Source organism: Phascolarctos cinereus, unplaced genomic scaffold (assembly GCF_003287225.1).
Source record: "Phascolarctos cinereus isolate Bilbo 61053 unplaced genomic scaffold, phaCin_HiC Scaffold_2;HRSCAF=192, whole genome shotgun sequence".
Taxonomy (NCBI): domain Eukaryota; kingdom Metazoa; phylum Chordata; class Mammalia; order Diprotodontia; family Phascolarctidae; genus Phascolarctos; species Phascolarctos cinereus.
Window position 1 is genome coordinate 265,493,572 of NW_027555625.1, and position 14,377 is coordinate 265,507,948.

The following is a 14,377-nucleotide window of genomic DNA, read 5'->3' on the forward strand; positions in this document are numbered from 1 at the left end:
AATATAGAGAGGGCTATAGAGAGCCACTGGAGTTCACTGAGTAGGGGGCTGATATGAATGGTTCTTAGATTTAGCAAAATCACTTTGGCTTGAATAAAGAATGGATTAGAGTGGTGAGAGACTTAAGGCAAGCAGACCCACCAGAAGGCTAATGAAATAGTACAGGTATGAGGTGATGAGGGCCTGTACTAGAGTATCAACAGGTCACAGGAGAGGATGGAGCATATTCAAGAGATGTTACAAATGTAAAATGGAAAGGCCTCGGCAACAGACTGGATAAGGGGGTGGGGGTGGGGGTGGGGGGTAAGGGAGAGTGAAGAGTTCAGAATGACTACTAGTTTGTAAGCTAGAGGGACTGGGAGGATAGTATTGCCCTTCTTGGTAAAAGGGAAGTTAGGAGCAAGGGAGGGTTACGGGGGAAAGATAATTGATTCAATTTTTGACATCCTGAATTAAAGGTATCTGTTGGAAATCCAGTAAGAAATGTTTGAAAGCCTGAAAGACTGAAGGTCAGCAGAAAGATTAGGACAGGATAGGTAGATCTAAGAATCACCAGCATAGAGATGGTCATTAAATTCATGGGAATTGATGACATCACCAAGTGAAATAGTATAGAAGGAGAAGAGGGCACAGGAGCTAACCCTAAGAACATCTACAGCTGGAAGGTGTGATCTGAAAGAGTAGGATCTAGCAAAGGAGACCGAGAAGGGGCAGTCAGGTAGGAGAAGAATCAAGGTAATGTGGTGTTTCAAAAACCTAAAGAGAAAATGGTATCAAGGAGGAGAGTGATCATGTCAAATACTACAGAGTTATCGAGTCGGACAAGGATTGAGAAAGGACCACTTGATTTGGTAAGAAACCTTTATTAATTTTTAAGAGAGCAATTTCCTTTTTTTTTTGAGAGAGAGAGTAATTTCAATAGAATGATAAAGTTCGAACCTAGATTGTCAGGGGAGGTTAAGAAGTAAGGGAGAGGAGAGAAAGTGGAGGTACCTAATATAGGTGATTTTTTTGAGGAGCTCGGTTACAAAGGGCAGAACAGACAAAGGATGATAGTTTCTGGCGATGTAAAGATCAGGTGAGGGTTTTTTCCCCAGGTAGCAAGGACTAGGGTCTAAACTCTGGTTTGTTTTTTTTTTCTGACTCCAGTGACAGTAACTTCCACTGTACTACTTTAATTCTAGAAAAGGTAGAGGATGTCAGGCAAGAGGAGGCAATGAGTATAGAGCAGTGACTACCTGCCAGAGAAACGACTAGACCAAAAAAAAAATTGAAAGGTTTTATGAATTCAAAGAGGAGGCAAGGAAGGAGGAATATGAAAAGTTTCTTTCAAAGTATGGCATTTCTATGTTTTCGTATGTAGAAGAGCAAAATATTAGCTCTCAAGATAGACTTTACATCCAGCATTTAGCTCCTAAACACTTCTAGCTTTTCCTAAGAGAAAAGTTATACATCTACTTGGACAATATCAAAATATTTCCTTGGTTACATCAAGTCTGCAAGCAGACTGCACCATTCATCAGCCTTAGATGGGAACAGGAGAGCCAAAAGAAATCAACAATCTATCTGCTCCCTCTATAATCAAATGAAGTACAAGATGGGTTATGTTACACACCCAGGAGAAAGGGGGGACCAAATGATAATAATGCTACAGCTCATTATAGTATAAAAAGTCCAACACTACAGGGTTGACTTTAAAGCAGGAAGTCGGCCAAAAGAGACAGCTATCATTCATTTTGACTTTACAAAATCACATGGTTCTCAATCTAACTGTAGAGTAAAAATAGGTCTCTATATTTTGCCATATTAGGCAAAATATAAGTGTAATGAGAAACTGACCAATGAGAATCTGGTCTTTAAAGCATTCACAACATTCCCTGCCTACTGTAAAGCTAACACACTGAGGCTTGGGATACCTTCTGTCAGCCATGACTGACTGTGGCAATGAGGAGTTTTCTAAATGGCTTCCCAGACTGATAGACTGAAGACAGTGAGAACTGAATTCATCTTCAAAAGGAATGATACACTTCTCTCTCAGCACTTCTGTTTTCTTCCTGGCAACTAGCAAAGCAAGAACTGCTGTAAGCCACTACATGGGAATTAGGGCAGCATCACGTATCTCCACACCCTGCTGTCAGTGACCCCTGAGTGCATGGTGCCTGACTCCTTTGTGTTTATTCCTTCCTGATCTGAGGTGAATGAATATCTGTAGACAGAATAGGGTCCAGGTTATACTCTCATAAGATTCAAAAGATCAGAAGAGCCATCGGAGGCCCCCCTCAGTGACCAGACTCAGTAACAGAGACTACAGGAGGCAGCAGCAGTAATTGAATCTGATACAGTGGTAACCCTGAGGAATGAACTTCTTGACTCAACCCAGCAATGGACTGAGTCATGAAAGACTCTAGCCCAAGTGAACAAAGTCCATCAGCTCCACTAGATCCAGAAATGAACTTGGTAGAGACTGCAAAGAGAGGAAAAGACTCCCAGGGTCAGGGGGTACCAGTGGTCACATGTGTTTCCTGCATTGTACCTCTGTAATCAAGTTTGGACCTCCTCTCCTTGTGTATACAGAAAGGAGAATGCACCCCCAGGGTTTGGAGATGTTTTTGTAACTTCTGTCCTTGCTATACCCTCTCAGTAAATATGCCCACCCAAAAACTACTTGATATCAACTGGTTAATCAATGTCAGAGGAACATACCAGATGGTGGTTATAGGCAATAATACCAAAAGTCACAACTCCTCATAGTTATCCCTAAAATTTTGTAGGAAGAAGTCGTAATCACATTCTGTGGACCTGATATGCCAATGAAAATAAGAGTTGAGGAAGATGTCCCAAAAGGTATTAAGATAAATTAAATAATATGACTTTACTTGTCAAAGAATGTAAATTTTAGAAATTATGATAATTACTCTGAGGAAATGTTGGGGGGTTTTTGGTCCTCTATGGAGGTTGACAGTGGACAGAGTACTAGATTTAGATTTGAAGTCACAAACCCTCTGAGGCTGTTTCCACATTGTAAAATGGAGTTGTATCTACTGTACAGGGCTGTAGTGAAGCTCAAATGAGATTAATACATAAATAGAAGGATTTATAACAAAGTCCCTCTCCCATATCTAATAGATACAAGATCGCATTAGACCAAGAAGTGAGAGTTTGGCTCTCCCCCCGTGACAGCTTCATATGTTTTAGGGTAGAAAAGAGAAACATCTATCTACACTCTGGGGTTTTTTCCTACTGTGAACTCTTTGGAAGCTAACTAGAACAAGAGAGAGGCAAGCTGAGATTGCTCCACTGTAGGGATCCACCAAAGACCTGGAAGAGGGAGGAAGAGGCAAAGTAGAGTCAGAGATGGCTTTGTGATAGACCAGGTCAACCATGGTCAGACTAAGCAAAGTTGACTCCAGCACTTCCTTTCTTCTCTACTCTAGGAACAGTTGCTGAAGAAATCTTTGTAAGTTTAAAAAAAAAAACTACTTTCCAAATCTTTCCTTTACATCCCCAGTTTTTACTTTTTCAGGTTAGGAAGATGATCGGGGGAAAGGGGCATAAAATCAAGTTTCCACTATCTTGCAGCTTGCTACCTGAAAGCCTTTTTAGAGTTACTGGAACTGATTTTTCCAATAAATCATATGGCCAACAAAAGAGAACTGTCAAATCTTACGAATGGGAAGTCACGAATAAGAAGGAAAAAGCCAAACCACAGATGGAATCTTAAAGAGCAGAAATGAGAGATATTTCCTATTTTCAGTCATTTGGAGAGCATATTCCAGACCATATCCATATCCAACTATAAGAAAACATGGGTGAGGAGTGAGTAATAGGAAAGGAAGTAGATTACTCGAGATTAATTGGAACACTATCTGATGGCCAAATAATATACTATATCCCTAAAAGAGTCATTTAATCATTACAACCTGCTATTCTCTGCAATAATACAAAGCAAGGGAATGAGTAAGGTGTGGGTGGATATAGTTCTGGTATTGCATGGAACTATGGTACACTACCTTCCCCCATCCCTGAAGGGTAAATGCACAGGAACTCACACAAGTCAACTAATTATCACATGCACAAAGTGCTCTGCAAGCTTTTAACCTCTACGTAATTATTAGAATATGACATTATTATCATCGCCTTTACCTCATAGTTCTCATCTTTTTTTGATAGAAATGGTCTAAGGACAAGGTATTACACTGTCTACATGGTCAATCTTCTATAGAACACTAGACAAGTGGATAAGATGACTGTTTTTTGTAATTTAATAAGAGTGGACTTCCCAGTCAAGTGACCAGCAAAATGAAGTAAGAGACATTTTCTATAATCCTTGCAAACTCTTAAAACTTACCAAAATAAGAATTACATACAAGAGATAAAGTTATTGCAGCTGATTTCACAGCCCATAAACATGGGCTATAAACATGCCTACATCTCCCCCATCCTCAAAAAACTCTTACTTGATCCTTACATCCCTGCTAACTATCACCCTATATCTCTTCTGCCCTTCGTGGCCATACTCCTTGAAAAGGCCATCTACAATAGATGCCTCCACTTTCCCTCCTCTCATTCACTTCTTAACCCCTATCTGGCTTCCAACTTCATCATTCCACTGAAACTGTTCTCTCTAAAGTTACCAATGATCCTTTAACTGCCGAATTCAATGGCCTTTTTTTCAATTCTCATCCTTCTTGACCTCACTGAGGGCTTTAACATTGTTGATTATCCTCTTCTCCTTCACACTGTCTTCTCTCTAAGTTTTTGAAACAGCACTCTCTTCTGGTTCTCCTCCTACCTATCAGACCCTTCTTTCTCAGTCTCCTTTGTTGGATCCTCATCCAGGTCATGCCTTCTAACCATAGGAATCCCACAGAGTTTTGTTCTGGGCCCTCTTCTCTTCTCCCTCCATACTACTTCACTTGGTGATCTCATCAGTTCTCATGGATTTAATGACCATCTCAAATTTACTTATCCTGCCCTAAATCCTCCTGACCTCCAAACACTCATCTCCAATGACTTTTTAAACATCTCAAACTAGATGTCCAATAGACATCTTAAACTCAGTATGTCAGAAACTAAACTCATTATCTTTCCCCCAAAAACCTCCCCTGCTCCTAACTTTCCTATTACCAAAAAAGGACAACACCATCCTCCTAAGTCCTTCAGACTCCAACTCAGATGTCATCCTCAAATCTTCACACTATCTCTCACCCTCCCATCCCCCAATATAGCCAATCTATTACCTAGACCTGTCAATTTCACCTTTGCACCCTTCTCTCCTCTGACTCTGCCACCATGCTGGCACAGGCAGGCCCTCACACTTGGACTATTGCAACAGCCTGCTGGTGGACTGGCCTGCCCTCAAGTCTCTCCCCCTCTCCAATCTATACTCCATATAATCACCAAAGTGATCTTCCTAAAGTGCTGGTCCAAGCATATCACCCTCCCTATTCAATAAACTCCAGAGGCTTCTTATCACCTCCAGAATCATATACAAACTCCTTTGTTTGGCATTCAAAGCCCTTCATAGCCCAGCCCCCCTACTTTCCAGTCTTCGTATACCTTATTTCCCAACTGATACTCTTTGATGCAGTAATGACACTGGCCTCCTCGTGGTTCCACAAAGAAGACATTCCATAACTTGGCTCTGGACATTTTCTCTGGCTGTCTTCCATGTCTGGAATGTTCTCCCTCTTCACCTCTGCCTCCTGGATTCCTTCAAGTCCCAATTAAAATCCCATCTTCTACAGTGCATTGTTGGAGAATCGTGAGTCAATACAAACATATGAACACGTTATTTGTCTGGGAAACACCCCAGACAAAAGAAGCACAACATACATTTACTCTAAAAGCCCTACAAAGTATAAAAATAGGGAGACCTTTTTTCATATCAAAAATTATCTATCTCAAATCAAAAGTACCATTAGGTTCATAATTTTTCTTAATTACATTTTTACTTTTTGCTATTCTAAATCTGACCAAGCATCAACAAATATGAACATTTCCATATACAAAGAACAACAGAAAAAAAAGTTGCATATGAAATTGTGAATCATTCATGTACTATTTGGATTTTTTAAAGTATATTGAGTACTTAATTACAAATTAATTAGTTACAAAGCTAAATGTAAATTATATTTAATTATAAAGCTGCCCTGCTAGTTTGCTTCTCCTCTTAAACTATCTTTGCTTCTCTTTTGTGCATTTAAATGCTTCATTGATGTGCTTTCCTTTTTACTTTTTTCATCACTCTCTCTACCCCTCTTATCCTTCCAATTCTCTGTCAAATAAATAATCAAATGAAAAAAAAATCAAAAGCAAGTATTACATGCAATTGGGATACACTAAAACCTTTTCCAATACACACAGAAGTAAAACAAGAATGCCCACTCACCCTGTTATTATTTGATATATTTCTCAAAAGAATAATTGTAAACTATTAAGAATAGGAAAGGATATTCCTAGTCAAAGATAAGATAAATGAAAATGAAAAGAACCCTGAAATTTTACCTTACACCCAGCAAAATGGCAAAAATGACAAATATGAAAAGTGTAAATGTCCCTGATAAGAAGAAAGCTCCCAGAGATGGCAAAATATCTGTAGCAGCCATTTTATAATAGCAAAGAACTGGAAATAAAATAAGTAGATACCTCTCAATTGCAGAACAGCCAAATTAATACATAGATGAAATAGAATATTACTGCTGTAAGAAACCACAAATATGGTGAATACAAAGAAGCATGGAAATACTTACATGAACTGATACAAAGTGAAGTAAACAGAACCAAAAAAACAACATACACAATGACTACAATAATGTCAATAAGGGGGTGGAGTGGGGGAAGAGACTATGAAACAATCAAAAGTGAATGCTGCAAAATTACCAAAAACAAGCATGGTCCCAGGAAAGTGATATGAGGAGATAATCCCACACATGTACGGAACAATAAGTATTTTCAGGTTTTTTCAATGTTTTGATCAATTTTGCTTATTTTTTTCCTTTAAAAATATTCTTTGTTACATTGGATGGCTCTCTGGGAGGCAAAGAAGAGATACTGATATAAATCTTAGCAAAATAAAAACAAAAGATACCAATTTTTTTTTATTTTGAAAAAAGATTAAGCAAATATTGGGATACAAATTCTTCTGCAGACTCACTGAAAACTTCTTCAGGACAACTCCAGTAACAAGACAGGATGACATGTACCTTTGTCTGGTTCCCACCTGGTTTTAACTTTTTCTGCTAATCTCTTTCTTTTGAAAGATTTTCATTCCATGTAGTAGCCACATACTACGAGTATTTAGTATTGTAACATTTCAAAAATGTTGTTCTTAAATTTTTTTGGTCAATATTATGTCTGAGAAATTGTGAGCAACAGTTCTATCTACAATGATGTTCCAATTACAATACAATATATTTGCGTAATTCTCTAAGATATTTTAATGCTTATTTATATATTGATTTATAAATGATAGAGAGCTTCTGTTACATAATTCTAGCCACCTGATTGTGCCTTCCTGGGTACTCTGCAGAGGTTAATATATCTCAGGGTTCATCAAGGGACCCCTGATCAACTGAGTTTTCCAGGTAACAGAGACAATGAGGTAACAAAAAGTTCTGCTCCCTTTCAGACTTTCAGTGGCTAAATTCATAGCTAGTATAAGATGTGAAACCTTAAGTGCCTTGTACCCCAAATGATCTATTTGAAATATAAAACTTCAAGTATTTCATAACTTGTAAATTAAATATAAAGAAGTGTTTATACTTCTTTGCTCTTTTAGGAAAAGTAAAGAAGTTCTTAAATCACAACTTGATGGAATTATAGCCCCCTGCCCACTGGTTTGTTTAAAAACAAAAAGTCAAGGTTGTAGGAGCTCAGTCGGTCAAAAAAGGCATAACTGGGAGTCAAGAACAAAACCAGCTATGGAAATAACAGCCTTTGAGTCAGTTTTCCCCTGAACCCTTTCCAGATGGGGTTAGTGAGGAGAGATTTCTCTTTCTTCAAACCCCATCAGCAAAGGTATCGCATCGGAGCAACTCCCTCGAGAGAGTAAAATGTAGTTGTAGAAGCAGGTTTAACTGCAGAAAGAAGCAGGCCCACAGAGACCAAAGGATATACAGCTGCACCTAGGCTGGGCAGCATGAGGATAATATAAGAAGATAAAGGACATTGAGGCTATCCATTCTTCCTACTGACTCTATGTTCATTTGTGGAAGGTGCACCCCAGGTTTATAGGGACAATGTCTTGTAGTGATGCCATTTCAGGAGATAGTAGGCAGCTGAGCTATCCAAGTAGGTAGAGTGTTGTCCCTGGAGTCAGGAAAATCTGAGTTCAAATCCTGCCTCAGACATGCTAACTTATGGCCCTGGGTAAGTCACTTAACCACTCACTCTCAGCCTCAGTTTCATCTTCTGTAAAATGGAGATAATTAATAGCATCTATCTTACAAGGTTGCTATGAGGATCAAATGAGGTAACAGATGTAAAGCACTTTGCAAACCTTAAAACACTATATAAATGCTAGCTGTTATTATTATTGCAAGTGCCTTTATTACTGCTTTCTGAAGTGAGTTCTGTTTCTTCCCAAAGCATTTCTTTATATTTTTAATCTGCTTACCCTATGCTCTGAGAACATCTATAAAAATATTCTTCCTCTTTGTAAACAGGAATTAGTAAGCTACATATAGCTGCCTTGGGATAATAAATCCTATGTTTCAACAATATTGTTAATTATTATTGTTGTTTGTATCAGCAAAAAAAAAGTCCTCCCTCGTCTGAAGATTAAATCACTGATATTAATTACTCCTTAGTAAATCCTTCCCTTGTCTTTTTTTCTTTAAGTTACATAGTAACAAAGAACCTGATTTCTAAAAAGGTCAAATCAATGCATTTTTAAAAAGGAAAACTAGATGAGGTTTTTTAAAAAAGGATATAATTAGTCTGATCACATGCCCCCCATGATCTTTCTACAATCCTTCTCCTTCCAACTGTTCCCCTTCCCTTCTCATTCAAGGTCACAGAAAGGTAGATAGAAAAATACCCATAGCAGCCCAACCTATTCAAAGGACTCCAAATCTCCATGTATATAGATTAAAGGTCACTGAATGAAAGCTGGAAGAGCCATTGGGGTCATCTACTTCAATATCCTCATTTTACTGATGAAAAAATCGAAGTCTAGAGATGTACCTTTGCACAATATGTCCTCAGGCCTACAAGGCACTCTGTTCCTCACCTTCACCTTCAAAGGTCAGCTCAAGTGTCACCTCCAATAGGAAATCCATCCTGATTCTCTCTAGATGCCAGCACCTTCTCTCCAGAAATTTAGTTTTCTGTGTACATGTTGTTTTGCCCAAAAGAACCAAGGTTCCTAAACTGGGCATCGTAGTGGTGCAGCAAACACACAGAGGCCTCAAGGGAGATAGCTTAAATTTTCAAGGGAAACACATCAATATTCCACTAGCTCAAATAGTTCGCAGTTTTAACATCAGATCTAACTGAATATTTGAAATAAATTTTTGTTACTTGTAGTTTCAGCCACACAATAACATCTCAAACTTTCTAGATGAATACCCCACTGTTGAGTGCTAAAGCTCAGTGCTATGATTGGTGGGGGGGAAAAAGTAGTATATCAAAAAACTAATGAGGAACAGGAAACAAGGCTAGAAATGTCCAATATGATTTGCAAAGTTTGAAAAGCTCAGACCTACACATCCCAAAAGCCAAAAAATGTAGTTAAAGATTATTTTATTTTTTCAATTTTTATAAGTTATATTTTTTCAAACAACTAAGTTGTTAGAACATAGAAACTAAATTAATAAGTATTTGAACCTAACTTCTTAATAATCAGAACTGTTAAATCTTTCTTTTAGCCTAGAGATGCTGTGAAAAAATTACTGAACCACTAATAGCACTGTGAACCAAGGAAGCTTGGGAACCTCTGTGATAGAATAGAAACTTCTTGATAGCAAGATAGCACTTTTGCCTTTGAATTCCCAGTGCCTGGCATATAGTAGGCACTTCATAAATTTAAGTTGAATGAATGAAGTGGCTAATCCAAACAGACCTGAGATGACATTATATTTTTATTTTCTTAAAAAGGAACAAATTTGCAGTATATTTTGGCCAAAATAAAGTGACAGGAGACGTTTGAACAATATCTGCCTTACTTTATTGTTAATGTATGTCATAGCAACATCAAATTTGAAGCTAATAATCAATACACTAGTACCTCATACACAAAATTTACTTTTAGAATTTCAAAGATAGAGTAAGTGATGTAGCAAAAGGAGAAACATCCTCTTCCTCTCAGTTCCTGTACTTCCCCAGCCTCCCCACTCTTTTGGCAAAATCTATCAAATTGCCTTAAATAGTATAAAAATAATCACTAAGGTAAGAAAACACTGGTATGCTAAAAAAAAAAGTAGTTTCTATAGCTTAGAACACGAAAAGCCTTCATTTTTCAGCAAGGCAAAAAACAGCATAAAAGGGCACAGAGTCAGTTGCACTTGGAGATGTAATGTATTTTGGATGTACTAATGAATGAAATGAGCCCTATCAGTTAACAGTATTAAAGGCCTATACATGGCTGAAATACAATATGAGAACAAATAAGATAAGGAAATTCCTTGGGGTAGGAGGAATACAAAATACTCTTTTAGGGAGCCTTTACACTACAACCAACATCCTTCATCTAACCAAATAACTGGCTCAAACCTATCAATCAAGATGCAGAGATTCAAATAAATTTTGAAAAAGCAATTGTTTTAAGACAAGAAGTGGGAAATCCTTTTAATTAACAGAAGTGATGCAGAAAAAGCAAAGATAAAACATATAAAATCCTTGAAATTAAATTACTTCCTAGTAGAAGTCTATGACAGAAATAGGCTACTATATCTATGATATGATGTACATAACTTACATCTGTTCCTATTCTCCTTATAAACCCGTTTATCCTTGGGTTTTTACCCCCTCTCTTTACCAAATGAACTGATCTTCTCCCCATCCCTCAGAAATAACACAAGATAATTTAGGTCTTTATATACAAGTATCTTGTAAATTACATAGGAAATGTAATCAATTTGGTTGGTTTTTTTTAATATGACTTTTTCCTTAATTCTAAAAAAAAAAATGTTATTTCAGTGAAATTTTTTAAAGATATGAGTCCAGGCCGTTGCCTTTTTCCTTATTCTCCATCTTCATTTCCAAAACTAGTTAAAGTCTAACTGATGACAACCAACTCCCAAATTAGAACTATAGGGGATGGAGAACTGACCATTAAAACTGAGAACTCCTGGTACCAGCACTCATTTTGTTACTGTTCCAGCACCCAATGTTATACATACAAAACAACCCTGAGCTTCACAGGGCCACACACAAGGTCCATTCATTTACTAAGGAAAACAGTGGAAGAAAAATTTTTCAAGATGAAAATGAGTTAATTAATAGGAATGGTTAACAAATTACAAACATTTGTGAACAATTCACCATAAAAACCTAATTAAGTAAATGCACTGAGTGTACATAGAAGCCACAAAAAGGGGTATGTCTTACAGAATGAAAAAGAAATAAAGGAGAGTTCACCCAGAAGGCTACAAACATTGAAATTATTTTGGCTGGAATATTTACTTTCAGTAGAAACAGACAAAGTCAATGTGAGAGCTGTAACAAATGTAATGTTTTCATTTTACATCAAGTGCTAGGTGAGTATATAGAGATACTTCTAATATTGTAACAATATTTCCTTGCCTTTGAACACAAATCACCTTCTATCTTAACCGGAAGATAGCTGTATTTTGCTTATTCTTAAAAGTTCCAATATCCAAGAATCTCTAATCAGTTATTCAGACTGTCAAAAATACATACACGCACACACACATATGCACATGTTTGTAGGTCCAGAAGTCAGTCCCCAAACTACTAGAGCCCATTTTGATTTCTCCCATTCAACTCCTAAAGCCCTCATTGTTTGCAGTATTCATATTTCCATACTCCAAATATCTGTGATTTCATCACTACAGCTGCAGTCATTTATTAAGAATTCAGCATGTACTGTGCTGAGGCAACTGTGAAGATGATAATCTCTCCTCTACATTTTAGAAAATAGTTTCATCAGTTGTTCTGTCCAAAAAAAAATCACTTGGTGGCAAATATTTTAATGATAAGCTTCTTCAACTCTACCAGCTGCATTCTGCAATAAGCCACTGCCTCAGCCGTATCATTCATAGTACCATTTAATTAATGTCACATTGCAAGTCATTCAACCCCAACTGCCTAAAAAAAATACACACACACACACACACACGTAACCAGAGAACCTGAGGGCCATGCCATCTACCTCATCGCTGCACCCTTTGGACAAATAAAAAATTTTAACTGCAGAGGGAATGACCCCTTCCCATCCATCTGCAGTTGAGCACTATGTCCCCAAGAGCATTCAAACTGGGACCTTTTTGCTTTTTTTGTCTCTGAGTACTTAACAAAGCAATAAAATGCCTTTTTTCACTTTTAGTCATTTATTCATTTGCACTTTCATGGAAGAAGCCTCAGGCACCTTTTCTATGCTGACCTCAGATTCACTCCCCTGAGATCCTCCAACCCTGGGCTGTGGGTACAGCTAGCCACTCAAACTGCTTGGAAGAGGTGGAAGTCACCAATTTCCTTCCAGTAAAATGGCAGACCTTAGCACCTTCCCTGCTATGGCACCCTCAGGACAACAGGCATTATCATCTGCCCTGCAACTGCAACCTACAGACCCTTCTAAGCATCTCCATATGCTCTGCTACTGTACTTTCCAGACTACCTGGCCTTTCCATAAATCTTGTAGCCAAATATGTCAATTGTTTCCCGGTTAGAATGTGAGCTTCTTGAGAGCAGAAAATGCCTTGTTTTTCTATTTGTAACCCCAATATTTTAGCATACTGCTTGCCAGATAATAAAGGCTTAACCAATGCTTTTTCATTCATTCATTCCTTCATTCATTCAAACAAGCTAAAAGAAACAAATCCACTACTGGCAAGTTCTCATCATCATCAAATTCTTACACAGAATAAAATGTAAGTTCCTTGAGGGCACAGGCTGTGCCCAGTTTTGTTTTGTTTTTATCCTTTGTACCCCCAGTACATATCACAATACCTTTTCCCTTAATAAATGTTTGTTAAATTGAGCCAGTCTGTCTCCTCATAACTTCTATCCATTTGATCTTAGGTCTGCCTTTTAGAGCACCACAAAATCAGACTTCACATTCAACAAGACAGTTAGTTACTCAAATATCTGACAGTGGTACGACCCTCTCAGCCTTTCTTTTCCAGAGTCAAACACCTCTCTTCACTTCTACACTCTTCAACTGTTCCTCCTTTAATATGGTTTCCAGATATTTCACCATTCTGGCCATCCTCTTCTGGATGAACATTAATATATCAAATAAATATTTGTTTAATCAAAATATGAATCCTAAAATGAGTCCTACTTCTAAATCCTCAATAGATTAATTGATATTATGATATATGACTGATATTATATAAGGTACATTCCTACAACTAAGCAAATATTTAGGAATACAGTGCATTTTTTTCAAAATTAACTCCTTTCTGAAATAAATGACTGCTAATTTGTTTTTGCAAACTCTCAGGCATGAGTACTATTAAAAGTGCACGGTCCTGTCTAATAGAGGTCATTATACTATCCGAATATGTATTTTTGCAAAAATACTATTTTTATCTCAACCCCTAATCTACTGAGAAAGAAAAAACTCAATAAAACTATTAAATGCCTACTGTTTACATTTTCCACCAAAAAAAAAGCAGAGGAAGGTTACTAAAAGGTGAACACTAAAAAACTTTGAGAAACCAATTAAAGATGTTAAATTTTTTACGTCAATATATTTCAAGGTGGATGAGAAAATACCACAGAATGCTGCATTAATACTAAGAGTTCTTGTATTTTCAAAAAATTAGGACTTATCAGCAGTTTCATATAATTTATTAAGTAACCACTGACTAGTCAAGGAAATTTTAATAAAATACATGTAGTTAAAAATGCATTTGAGAGGACGAATATGATTAACCTATTACTGGCCTTCTCTGGAGAGCAATCATGTGGATTTATGTGGTCAAAAATTAAAATTTCCTCTGGTATTTATAAAGTAGGATGAATGGGAAAAGGGGCCAATGTAGAAAAGATGTGCAATATTCTTGTCTGGGATATGACTATCCCCTGGCACAGTAGATAAAGCTAGAAAATATCTTATAGGTCATCTAATTAAATGTCTTCATTTTAAGTATAAAGAAACTAAGGCTCCAAAACAGCTACTAAGTGTCAGAACCAAAACTTTAAAATGCAGGCCTTCTGTGTTATGACTCCAACTGCAATACTCTGCTCA

At 37.2% G+C, this 14,377-nt stretch overlaps 1 protein-coding gene across 1 annotated transcript in view; it reads right to left on the minus strand.

Annotated features, from left to right (window-relative positions):
• The window catches only part of ABL1 (ABL proto-oncogene 1, non-receptor tyrosine kinase), a 201,834-nt gene that overhangs the window by 147,105 nt on the left and 40,352 nt on the right, over positions 1–14,377 (minus strand).